Source organism: Haematobia irritans, chromosome 1, assembly GCF_050003625.1.
Source record: "Haematobia irritans isolate KBUSLIRL chromosome 1, ASM5000362v1, whole genome shotgun sequence".
Classification (NCBI taxonomy): Eukaryota; Metazoa; Arthropoda; class Insecta; order Diptera; family Muscidae; genus Haematobia; species Haematobia irritans.
This window is the reverse complement of record NC_134397.1, coordinates 97,511,879-97,525,660: the sequence shown is the minus strand read 5'-3', so window position 1 is coordinate 97,525,660 and position 13,782 is coordinate 97,511,879. Positions and strand designations below refer to the sequence as shown.

Below are 13,782 nucleotides of genomic sequence, written 5' to 3'. Positions count from 1 at the left end.
GTTAAAACGAAATATATTGATATTTTGATGATTAACCAGCTGATAATTGCAAGTTTACCGGGAAAAAAGTTTTTACTAGGAAATATAAATGAAGGACTTCCAGTAAAAATTTGTGATAGTAATCAAAATGTATCGAGTACGCAAACAGAGCTAATATGACATAGATTTTCTTACAGTCTCACAGAAATTGAAATAAAATGAATACAATTAAAATAATATGCATTTTAAGTGAAATAAAGCCTTTAAGTTTGTTAAATTTCAATCAAAAATGTGACTTTTTATACAAAAAAATTTAGCTTTTTTTCTAGCTTTTTTTTAACATTTTTTAGCTTTTTTTGGCTAGATTTTTGTACAAATCTAGCGGTTTTTGGTGAAACAATTCTGGCAACGCTGTTCAACATTACATACTATTATATTAAATTTTTATTATGAAAAGAAAAGAAAAGAACATTGCTTGATATACACGAAATGGTGTTGGTTCAAAAATTATTTTTTTATTGCAAAAATAAAAATTTTGTAACAAACGAATTTTTTTGGTGATAAAAGTTTAAATTTTTCGAAGAAATTCAAAAAATTCTAACAAAAGAAAAACGTTTTCGGTACCAAAACGTTTTTTTTCTTTGCACGTATGTTTTATATTTCTTGGAGGTTGCATATCGAATAGAGGTGTGCACGTGAGTAATATTTACTCACGCTCTCGCACACTCACGACGGAAAAATCTTACTCACGCACGTTATTGTTTGGTAGGACTCATGCTCACGCACACTCACGAAAAGAAAATTTGTACTCACGCACGAAAATGTCGTGACTCACGAAAAATACCGTGACTCACGAACAATGTTTTGAGTAATTTACCTTAGCGACGCGTCTGAAATAGAGGTGTGCACGTGAGTAATATTTTGCTCACGCTCACGCACACTCACGATGGAGAAATCTTATTCACGCACACTCACGCACGATATTTTTTGGTAGGACACGCTCACGCACGTTCACGAAAAGAAAATTTGTACTCACGCACGAAAATCTTTTAAATGTTGTGACTCACGAAAAATGTCGTGACTCAGGAATAATTTTATGAGTAATTTACCTACACTGAAAAAACAGTGAACCCTTTTCCATTGCAAAATGAACTAAACTGTAGTAATATTGACCATGATTTAGCCCTTAAGATTTTTTTCAACTTGTCTAGTTTATAATTTTCTTAAATTTTAGTTCATCTATAACATTGTAGTTTAGTTCATTTTTACAACACCATAAGATTTATATACCCCTACCAAGTTAAAAAGTCAGTATTATTTTGGTTTACTTGCTTATTTTGTGAGAAACCCGATAATAACAATTGGTTAACAGTCTCTTTAAAATATCGACGACTAAACTATTTTTAAATCAACCATTCCACAGTACAGAGAAATTAAATAATTAAAGGAACAACAAACCGTTTCACTATTATGAAAATTTTCATACATTAAAATTAAACTTTCTTTAAGAAAAGTACTTTATTATAAAAACTTATGATGAAAGTTCTTAATACAATGTTTTTTGTGAATAAAAATTATGATCAAGTGGAACAGAGAGTAGTTCATTTGAACCCGCTGTTTGGACATTTTGACTTATCCTTTTTTTATTCATCGTAGGTAATTTTTTTACATATCTTGCTGGAAAACAATGGAAACAATAATGAAAATTGTTAAAAATGAACACCATGTAATGAAATATAATTTTTAATTCTTCATTATAGCTTGTAACTTACCATATTTAGGGGGGGGGGGTCATTTTATCAAATGGTGTATGGAATTCAACTTTTCTTTGGAAAACGTATCTCATAAAATTTGTACCTGAAACAATTAGAGAAATAATGAAGTATTCTAAATAAACTCATAAAACTGTGTTGTTATCGATGTGAAGGATACAATAAAATAAATATTCTAGTTGAAAGAAAGCCAAAGTTTTAATATAAAATTTACCAATTCTCTATTAAATTGTATGCTGAGGGGAAATATAAAAAGTTGTCCAAATTTATTTGGGTTACTCTGAAATTAAATATTTATTTTTTACATTAAATAAAATTATTAAATAGGTTTTCAAAAAATCTAATCAGTCATCATTCGTCAAAATGACGACACGTAATTTCATTTTCGATTGCATTCGTGCATTTTAGTCTATTGGGAAATGGTAAATTTAAGTTATACTAATTCGACCGTTTTATGAATTTTTGTTTTATACTAATTAAAACCAAATTGAATAAGAAAATAAATTCAAGTTTGGTTCACTTTTTCGCTCACGATAAAAATTATAGCGTCTTGAAATCAGCCGTAGTTAAAATGACGAAGGATGACGTTAATGTACAAAAAATAAGGATGACTGTCGAGGGTTAGAAGAAAGTTAAAGAATCCTTACCAATTCACTATTAAATTACAGGCAAAGGAGTACTAAAAATTTGTCCAAATTTTTAAGGGGTTATTCTGAAATTAAATATTTGTTTTTACATTAAAAATATTACAGTGGTTTCCAAAAAAATTGATTAAAAAAATACTAAAATAAGGTATTAAAAACCTGTAATTTTGATGATAAAAAGGTCACAAAAACGTAAATATTCTAGTTGAAATAAAGCCAATTTTTAAAAGAAAACTTACAAATTCTCAATTTTTTAAATTTGTTCGAATCCATCTGGAGTTGCTCTGAAATTAAATATTGTTTTTACAATAAAGAAAACATTAAACTGGTTTCCACAAAAAAAACTAACAAATAATAATATACATAAAAAATATTCTTTTTAAAAGAAAGTCTATTAAAAAAATACTTACCAATTTATGAATAAACTATACGCTGAGATATAACAAAAATTTTCCAAATTCATCTGGAATTGAATATTATTTTTTTACATAGAATAATAAAAATTTCAATACACTTTCAACATATTTTCCTAAATACTTTTTTTCTAAACTACTGTTAAAATATTAATAACTTTCATTTAAAAGGTTTAATTAACAAACACCAATATATGTCTCAAAAATCCAAAATATTCCACGTCTTTATATTCCCTTGTTGCATACCAGCTAAAAAGATGCAACAGCCCACGCCAACTATACAACTGAAGCATGCCAAACAAAACCAAGCAAAGCCAAAACATTCCTACAACAACAAAAACACATGTGCCTTTATTGAAAACAACACCTCATCCAGCCAAATAAACCATCCGCGAATAACAAACACACACACACAAACCACTAAATGGACAAAAATAAAAACAACCCCACACTCATGTATACACAACAAAACTCAAGTAACATCATCTTTACATTAATCACATTCCACTATGCCGATAAAGATCTTTGTACTATGCATTAGTTCATAGCATCTGCTGACAATTTACTCTAAGAATAATATTCGTAAAGGCACACCAGTTTATGAACGATGAAACGTTTAACTTAAAATTTGCAAAATTTTCATGAAATGTTATCTACCATTTTTGACGAAAATGTCTATAAATTTAATTACATGTGAACTAAAAATATTTCATTGGGTAATTTTTTACCAACAATTATTAACTATAGGAATTGTCAGTAAGAAATTCCTATCCACTTTCAAGTTCATTTTTCGTAAAAAAATATTTTCTCATACAAAAAAATCTTATAGTAAATTGCACTTATTATTTAGAAAATACTTTACATTTCACAAGTAGTTTTATAGCATAACAAACGAATTTTTAACTACCAGTTAAGAATTTTTTTAAGGAAATTTCCATCGTATTTTGTAGGCCATGAACTAAACGATTGCTACTTAGAATTTGTAAAATTTCCTTTCGAGTAGTTAATTTTCGTTGAAGATACGAAAAATGAACTAAAATTCTGGAAAATTCTTGTAATAAATTATTGTAAAAATCTTCTTAAATTTACGAGACACTTTTTTTTCTGTGTATAGAACATGACTAAAAACATGAGTATGATTAAAATCGAGAGCGTTATAAAACTGGTTAACACCTAGGATGTCACTAAAATTATAAATGAATTCAACTCGTAGGCATTTTATGTTCGTAAGCGAGACTATTTTCGTGAGCGTGTTTTCCCGAAATTCGTTACTCACGCACACTCACGAAGATATTATTTTCGTGACTCACGCTCACGCACGACATTTGATTGGTTAATCACGCTCACGCACACTCACGCCGTAGCCGTCAGCGTGACTCACGAATCACGCGTGAGTCACGAAAATTTTCGTGAGTCACGACAATTTCGTGTCACGTGCACACCTCTAGTCTGAAAACATGAGCATTATTAAAATCGAGAGCGTTATTACACTCTTAACATCCCAGGTGTCACTAAAATTGTAAATGAATTTAACTCTTAAGCGTTTTATGTTGGTGAGCAGGATTATTTTCGTGAGCGTAAATCTTTACTCACGCACACTCACGAAGATACTTTCGTGACTCACGCTCACGCACGACATTTTGGTTTGTTAATCACGCTCACGCACACTCACGCCGTTGCCATGAGCGTGACTCACGACTCACGCGTGAGTCACGACAATTTCGTGTTACGTGCACACCTCTAATATCGAACAGAGCCTTTGAAGCTAAAAGGAGCAAATTGGCAACTCTAAAATGCCAAACATGTAAAAAATAGCCGGCTTGCGGAAAATTGAATAAAAATTAAAAAGTACGCCTTTATTGTAGCAGAAAATTACTCGTTTATACGTTTTAGACGTCAGGGAAATCTGGACAGTTGGAGTTTATAAGTTGTTCCAGTTCTTCAAAACTTTTTGGCCTGTATCTCATTGAGTGTCACTGTGGTTTTTGTACCTGGCATTGGTGCTTGCTGTTTGTTATTTTGCGCTGTGCCTGTTTGGTGTCTCATATTTCTTCAAAAGATAAACATCGTCATTTTCTGTTCTTCAAAATTTTATTTTATTTTACTTTAAAGTTTTTTAATTTTTAATTTAATTTTTCGTTGCCATTAAATGTTTTTATGGAAAATTTTTTGTCAAATGTTGCTAATGATAATACGAGGGTAGTTCGGAAACTTCTTAGCCTAGCACAAAAAGCGCGGTATAAACAAAAAAAAGTTAAGTGTTTTGGAAACTTCCATCTCTGTTATGAATACATATTAAATTTTGTTTTGATCTGGCAACTTCTTCATATAGAAACAGGTTTTCAAAAAAGACGCATCCGCAATTTTTTTACAATGAAAAAATTAGAAATGCGTGCTGTCATTAAATTGTTACGCGTGTCTTTCTGAAATATTTTGCTTCTAAATTTATAAAGCTATTAAAACGTCGGCAATAAGAAGGGTTGATGGCATAAAAGATGTAAGGTGGCCAGCTCCGCCAATAGTGGTGGTTCTTCGACCCAAATTATTCGCCGCGTAATCATAGTAAAAAGAATGCCATATTTTAAAACCACATATATAATCGTCAATAACCTATGAAGTGATGTCCAGAAAAATAACCAAGACAATAAAATCAGTAAAAGAAATAGTGACATGATGTTATTCATGCCTGTTCTGGGTCACACCGCATTGTGCACCACACTATACACATTCTACACACCACACACATTGTTAGTTGTTCTGAGTCACACGTGTGAACACTTTTTCGGACTTTTAATCGAAAAATGTGACAGCTGATTTTGCAAGCCATATTTTTTGCAGACAGAAATTATAAACAAAACATATTTTGCCGGTATAAACATAAAAAATTAAAAGTGCGTAATTCAAAGCCATAAAATGCCTGCCGGATTTTTGTTAGCAGTGAATAATGTAAGGACAAGAGCAATTTATCAAGAACAAATAAGAAGGCGACAATTGATTTCTACCTTTGTTTTGATTTGTTTTTTTCTATCCCCCCTCAATGTTAATCATGAACAAACGATCGCCGTGTCGTTCTCGTTTTTGTTTTCGACAGCGGAGAAGTTTTTATTTTGGTTTTGGTCAAACAGTTTTTAACATCCATAAATTAAAGGAAATTTAATTATAGTGGGCATAATTAACTTTCTGTTAAGGTTCTTCTCATTTGTATTGCTTAAATATTTACAATAATATTGCAAACAAATTTTCTATCGTGGCGGCCTCCATGTGCAGAAAGATATTGGCGGCGTTAGTTTTTTTTAATTTGCTCAGTGATTTGTGCACCAAGAACACTTTGCAGAATTGAAGATGCCATATTTTTCATGCAATAAATTTGGTAAAATTCACTTTTCTTAGCTCATTGATTTTGTAAAAGTTATAATTTAATTACCTTATATTTTCAAAAAGACCTTTGATTTGTTTAGGAAAGCGGATAGTATTCACAAAAATCAAAGATAATTTTGCTTACAACTTTTTTGTGTTAATTTTTAAAAATTGTGGCAACATTATACTTTCGAACACACTGAAAATCAGCTGATTAAAACAAACCCAAAATTTATACACCAATCAGAGGAAATTTCGGTTCAAATTTTAGATGGATTTTTAAAATCGTGGTTTCTGCCATATATAAGTGACTTTCCCAATAAAATTTGCAAATATTTATAAAATACATATTCAAGTTTCAGAATCTGTTATTTATTTGTTATAAAAACGTCTAACTTGGCATACGATGGCTGTACACTAAGCCTACACAAAAGAAATGTTCGTGTACATTTTTCAGGTCTATAACGGTGTATAGTGTTGGCCAGAATACCTTTTAAGTGTGACACCACACGAAAATTGTACATGTGTGTACCAGAATAGACACGGTTAAATATGGTAAAAAATATACACTGAAAAAACAGTGAACCCTTTTCCATTGCAAAATGAACTAACCTGTAGTAATATTGACCATGATTTAGCCCTTAAGATTTTTTTCAACTTGTCTAGTTTATAATTTTCTTAAATTTTAGTTCATCTACAACATTGTAGTTTAGTTCATTTTTACAACACCATAAGATTTATATACACCTACCAAGTTAAAAAGTCAGTATTATTTTGGTTTACTTGCTTATTTTGTGGGAAACCCGATAATAAAAATTGGTTAACAGTCTCTTTAAAATGTCGACGACTAGACTATTTTTAAATCAATCATTCCACAGTATAGAGAAATTAAATAATTAAAGGAACAACAAACCGTTTTACTATTATGAGAATTTTCATACATTAAAATTAAACTATCTTTAAGCAAAAGTACTTTATTATAAAAACTTATGATGAAAGTTCTTAATACAATGTTTTTTGTGAATAAAAATTATGACCACATGGAAAAGAGAGTAGTTCATTTGAACCCACTGTTTGGACATTTTGACTTATCCTTTTTTTATTCATCGTAGGTAATTTTTTCACATATCTTGCTGGAAAAATTAAAACAATAATGAAAATTGATAAAAATTAATACCATGTAATGAAATATAATTTTTAATTCTTCATTTTAGCTTGTAACTTACCATATTTGGGGCATTTTATCAAATGGTGTAAGGAATTCAACTTTTCTTTGGAAAACGTATCTCATAAAATTGGTACCTGAAACAATTAGAGAAATAATGAAGTATTCTAAATAAACTCATAAAACTGTGTTGTTATCGATGTGAAGAATATAATAAAATAAATATTCTAGTTGAAAGAAAGCCAAAGTTTTAATATAAAACTTACCAATTCTCTATTAAATTGTACGCTGAGGGGAAATATAAAAAGTTGTCCAAAATTATTTGGGTTACTCTGAAATTAAACATTAAATAAAATTATTAAATAACTTTTCAAAAAATCTAATGAAAAAAAATAATAATATGCATAAAAAACCAAATATTCTTGATATTCCTAGACAGTCATCAAAATGACGACACGTAATTTCATTTTCGATTTAAAATGCATTTTAGTCTATTGGGAAATGGTAAATTTAAGTTATACTAATTCGACCGTTTTATGAATTTTTGTTTTATACTACTTCCCAATAAACACAGGATGAGCGTTTTTCAAATGCAACAACTTTTCAGTTTGAGGGTAAATATAATTTTTAACATAAATTCAACTTGACTTGAAATAGCTCATCTTCAATACATCTTCAAATTGTTTGCGTATTACTTCCAATTTGCCAAAATGTTGACAAAATCTTTGAAAAGGTGTTGAAGATAATATGAGAAAACTTTGACAAAACACTACCCTAAAATGCAACGAAAAAACCATGTGGTTTTCAATACTTATTTGTGCAACGAAGTTCGTGGTCAATTGCAAGAAATTAAAAAAAATGGAAAATTTTAGACAAATAACCAAATAGTTTATAAAAATAGGTAAGTGAAAATAAGAAATGAAATAAAACTTTAAGGAAGTCACTAAATGTATATCTCTTTGCAGAAAACTAAAATTATGGATTCTACGTTCTTGAAAACATTAAAAAGCTGGCCGATGAAAAATGGTGGACAATTAACTGGAACTGCTTCAAATAGTTTATAATAATTGGTACGTCAATATGAAAAATTAAATCAACACTTTAGAGAAGTCACTAAATTTAAATCTCTTTGCAGAAAACTAAAATCTTTGGATGCTACATTCTTGCAAACATTAAGAAGCTGACCAATGAAAAATGAGTGGCTTATCGACAAGAAAAAGTTTCCAGAAACATTACAAGTGCAACCAATTAAAATTGTTAAAAACAAAAACTTGTTGAAATCAATAACTTCTGGATGAAAATGTGCATCACATCGTCAGTTTAATTCATATGTTATTATCAGTTTAAAATGGATATTTTGTGAATTCCTTCTGCTGGAAATCAATTCTAACACGCGGTCCAGTACGTTCCTAATTTCAAATTGCCCCCATGTTAATAAATTTTAATGCTGTTTTATGACACCAAAAAGAAGGAAATCGAATTATCAATGAAAAAGTGTTACTAATAATGTTTAAGATATTTAAAGTTTTGTTGTTTGTTTTTTTTTTTGTTCTTATTTGTTGATATGTTTAATAAGATTATTATTTATCAATTGGTATTGTAGTGTATTATGCAGTGTAGTGTATTATTATATATTTTATTTTGATGAAAATGAATAAATTATACAAAATTCATAGAATTTTGGCTTTGACTTTCAATTTGAAGTGGGGATATCATTCATACAAATTTAGGTTGAAAAGTATTTGCAACGATGTTAATTTTGAATTTGACTCGCATCGAAAATTGTTTGACAAATTATTGAGTAGCGATGCATTTCAATTTGAGGATAACACTTGAGATATTATTGCTAATGTGTTGAATTTCACTGTTGAGGGTAATGCCTGTTTTTTGTTGAGAACGCGATTTTCTCAACAATTTCTCAACTTGAATATTACCCTAATCCTTTGAAAAAATGTTTGAAAAATTGTTGAAATTTAGCATTTTTCAAACGTTTGTGTTTATTGGGTTAAAACCAAATTGAATAAGAAAATAAATGCAAGTTTGGTTCACTTTTTCGCTCACGACGAAAATTATATCGTCTTGAAATCAGCCGTAGTCAAAATGACGAAGGATGACGTTAATGTACAAAAAATAAGGATGGCTGTCCAGGGTTAAAAGAAAGTTAAAGAAAACTTACCAATTCACTATTAAATTACAGGCAAAGGAGTACTAAAAATTTGTCCAAATTTTAAGGGGTTATTCTGAAATTAAATATTTATTTTTACATTAAAAATATTACATTAGTTTCCAAAAAAATTAATTAAAAAAATACTAAAATAAGGTATTAAAAACCTGTAATTTTGATGATTAAAAGGTCATAAAAACGTAAATATTCTAGTTGAAAGAAAGTCAATTTTTAAAAGAAAACTTACCAATTCTCTACCTTTTTAAATTTGTTTGAATCCGTCTGGAGTTGCTCTGAAATTAAATATCGCTTTTACAACAAAGAAAAACATTAAACTGGTTTCCAAAAAAAAAATAATTAACAAATAATAATATACATAAAAAATATTCTTTTCAAAAGAAAGCCATATTAAAAAAATACTTACCAATTTATGAATAAACTATACGCTGAGATATTACAAAAATTTTCCAAATTCATCTGGAATTGAATATTAATTTTTTACATTGAATAATGAAAATTTCAATACACTTTCAATTTCAACATATTTTACTAAATATTCTTAATAACTTTTTTCTAAACTACCGATAAAATATTAATAACTTTCATTTAAAAGGTTTAATAAACAAACACTAATATATGACTCAAAAATCCAAAATATTCCATGCCTTTATATTCCCTTGTTGCATACCTACTTAACAGATGCAACAGCCCACGCCAACGCCAACTATACAACTGAAGCATGCCAAACAAAACCAAGCAAAGCCAAAACATTCCTACAACAACAAAAACACATGTGCCTTTATTGAAAACAACACCTCATCCAGCCAAAAACCATCAACGAATAACAAACACACACACAAGCCACTAAATGAACAAAAATAAAAACAACCCCACGCTCATGTATACACAACAAAACTCAAGTAACATCATCTTTACATTAATCACATTCCACTATTCCGATAAAGATCTCTGTACTATGCATTAGTTCATCGCATCTGCTGACAATTTACTCTAAGAATAATATTCGTAAAGGCACACCAGTTTATGAGCGATGAAACGTTTAACTTAAAATTTGCAAAATTTTCATGAAATGTTATCTACCATTTTTGACGAAAATGTCTATAAATTTAATTACATGTGAACTAAAAATATTTCATTGTGTAATTTTTTACCAACAATTATTAACTATAGGAATAGTCAGTAAGAAATTGCTATCCACTTTCAAGTTCATTTTTCGTAAAAAAATATTTTCTCATACAAAAAAATCTTATAGTAAATTGCACTTATTATTTAGAAAATACTTTACATTTCACAAGTATTTTTATAGCATGACAAACGAATTTTTAACTACCAGTTAAGAAATTTTTTAAGGAAATTTCCATCGTATTTTGTAGGCCATGAACTAAACGATTGCTACTTAGAATTTGTAAAATTTCCTTTCGAGTAGTTAATTTTCGTTCAAGATACGAAAAATGAACTAAAATTCTGGAAAATTCTTGTAATAAATTATTGTAAAAATCTTCTTAATTTTACGAGACACTTTTTTTTCTGTGTAGAGAGAATAAAGATACTATCTTAGGGATATGTGAATAATGTAAATATAAATCAATATAAATTTGTTGAAAGAGAAGAAAAGTTATATATAAAAAAGGATATTTTTTTCTCTTAGGTATGTACATAACTTATTCTACTTACATAAATTTAATGCACGTGTCCGAAATGTTATTTAGGAATATATCCATGTGTACCGTTCAAAATTAATTATTTTCATTTCTGTCGTTTACACCTTTGGTACAATTTGGAAAAAATCCTTTTTCTTAAGTTTTTACGGTTTTCCGTTTTTTTTACATTTGATACAAATTTGAAAATAATTCGCTTATGCTTTACGTTTGTTTCTATTGGCTTTTTTTCTTTTATTTGACACACAATGCAAAATGAATTCATTCAAGGTATCTTTTTCACATTTGGCACACATTTAATTGAATTGTCTTGATATTTAATCTCTTTTAAATATTAGTTTAATTTCTTAATCAAACGTTGAATGTATTGTCCATTACAGAAAATTTCTTTTCAAAATCCGCACCGCTATCGACTTATTTTTTCACGTCCAATCTCTGACTGTCCTCCTTCTTTCGCGCCTCATCAGCAGCCCAATTTTTCTGTACCCTTATATATTCTAACGGGATCGTAAAATAAGAAAAACCGGTCTTTCAATAAAAAGGGATAGAAAACCAATTTAGCATTGGAAAGATATTAATGTAAAAAGAGAGGATCGAATAGCTTTGGTGTTGGTAAAAAAGAGAATTAAATTGCTAGAGTGTTGGTAAAACGAAATTTTGTTTTAGTAAACGTTAGCTGGTTACCAGATTGGTTGGTTTCCTTGGTATAATCCCAATAAACACAAACGTTTGAAAAATGCTAAATTTCAACAATTTTTCAAACATTTTTTCAAAGGATTAGGGTAATATTCAAGTTGAGAAATTGTTGAGAAAATCGCGTTCTCAACAAAAAACAGACATTACCCTCAACAGTGAAATTCAACACATTAGCAATAATATCTCAAGTGTTATCCTCAAATTGAAATGCATCGCTACGCAATAATTTGTTAAACAATTTTCGATGCGAGTCAAATTCAAATTTAACATCGTTGCAAATACTTTTCAACCTAAATTTGTATGAATGATATCCCCACTTCAAATTGAAAGTCAAAGCGAAAATTCTATGAATTTTGTATTATTTATTCATTTTCTTCAAAATAAAATATATAAAAATACACTACACTACAATACCAATTGATACATAATAATCTTATTAAACATATGAACAAATAAGAACAAAAAAAAAACAAAACTTTAAATATCTTAAACATTATTAGTAAACACGTTTGCATTGATAATTCGATTTCCTTCCTTTTGGTGTCATAAAACAGCATTAAAATTTATTAACATGCGGGCAATTTGAAATTAGGAACGTACTGGACCGCGTGTTAGAATTGATTCCCAGCAGAAGAAATTCACAAAATATCCATTTTAAACTGATAATAGCATATGAATTAAACTGACAATGTGATGCACATTTTCATCCAGAAGTTGTTGATTTCAACAATTTGTTGTTTTTAACAATTTTAATTGGTTGTACTTGTAATGTTTCTGGAAACTTTTTCTTGTCGATAAGCCACTCATTTTTCATTGGTCAGCTTCTTAATGTTTGCAAGAATGTAGCATCCAAAGATTTTAGTTTTCTGCAAAGAGATTTAAATTTAGTGACTTCTCTAAAGTGTTGATTTAATTTTTCATATTGACGTACCAATTATTATAAACTATTTGAAGCAGTTCCAGTTAATTGTCCACCATTTTTTTCATCGGTCAGCTTTTTAATGTTTTCAAGAACGTAGAATCCATAATTTTAGTTTTCTGCAAAGAGATATACATTTAGTGACTTCCTTAAAGTTTTATTTCATTTATTATTTTCACTTACCTATTTTTATAAACTATTTGGTTATTTGTCTAAAATTTTCCATTTTTTAATTTCTTGCAATTGACCACGAACTTCGTTGCACAAATAAGTATTGAAAACCACATGGTTTTTTCGTTGCATTTTAGGGTAGTGTTTTGTCAAAGTTTTCTCATATTTTTTCAACACCTTTTCAAAGATTTCGTCAACATTTTGGCAAATTGGAAGTAATTCGCAAACAATTTGAAGATGTATTGAAGATGAGCTATTTCAAGTCAAGTTGAATTTATGTTGAAAATTATATTTACCCTCAAACTGAAAAGTTGTTGCATTTGTGTTTATTGGGATTATTGAAGGGATTGCATACTAAGTTCCTTTCCAATTTACTGAAGAAACCCCCAACAAAATATTTACATATAAAAGATTTATCGGGTCAAGAAATTCATAATGATATGGTGAATGTGTTAGGTGAAAGTGCTACTTCATATGCAACAGTAAAAAATTGGGTTGCTGAATTTAAACGTGGTCGTACAAGCATTGAAGATGAACCACGTAGTGTACGTCCAAAAACAGCAACAACAACAGAAAGTGCATGATATGGTATTAACTGATCGACGATTTTTAACAGTCGATCAAAAACGCATAAGAATGAACATTTCTCAAGCTTGTTTGGATCGTTTTAAGCGAAATAAAATGGATTTTAAGCGTCGTTTCATAACTGTTGATGAGATATGGATCTAGGGATGCCAGATTTTGAAGAGGAAAAAAGAGCACATTCAGCTTATAAAAAGAGCACATACGAAAAGAATAGAGCACACTTTTTCAAATAAAAGAA

At 29.2% G+C, this 13,782-nt stretch overlaps 3 long non-coding RNA genes across 3 annotated transcripts; 1 reads left to right on the top strand and 2 right to left on the bottom strand.

Annotated features, from left to right (window-relative positions):
• Positions 1-7,113: 7,113 nt before the first annotated feature.
• LOC142240305 (uncharacterized) lies at positions 7,114-10,194 on the bottom strand. Its single transcript, XR_012723229.1, has 6 exons — positions 9,919-10,194; positions 9,742-9,829; positions 9,507-9,570; positions 7,597-7,662; positions 7,392-7,467; positions 7,114-7,298 (listed from the first exon to the last, which is right to left on the bottom strand). It is a non-coding gene; the product is annotated as an uncharacterized LOC142240305 (long non-coding RNA).
• LOC142240301 (uncharacterized) lies at positions 7,919-9,008 on the top strand. Its single transcript, XR_012723224.1, has 3 exons — positions 7,919-8,231; positions 8,296-8,400; positions 8,466-9,008. It is a non-coding gene; the product is annotated as an uncharacterized LOC142240301 (long non-coding RNA).
• Positions 10,195-12,388: 2,194 nt separating the features above from the next.
• Positions 12,389-13,238, bottom strand: LOC142240296 (uncharacterized). Its single transcript, XR_012723223.1, has 3 exons — positions 12,972-13,238; positions 12,801-12,907; positions 12,389-12,735 (listed from the first exon to the last, which is right to left on the bottom strand). It is a non-coding gene; the product is annotated as an uncharacterized LOC142240296 (long non-coding RNA).
• Positions 13,239-13,782: the final 544 nt, after the last annotated feature.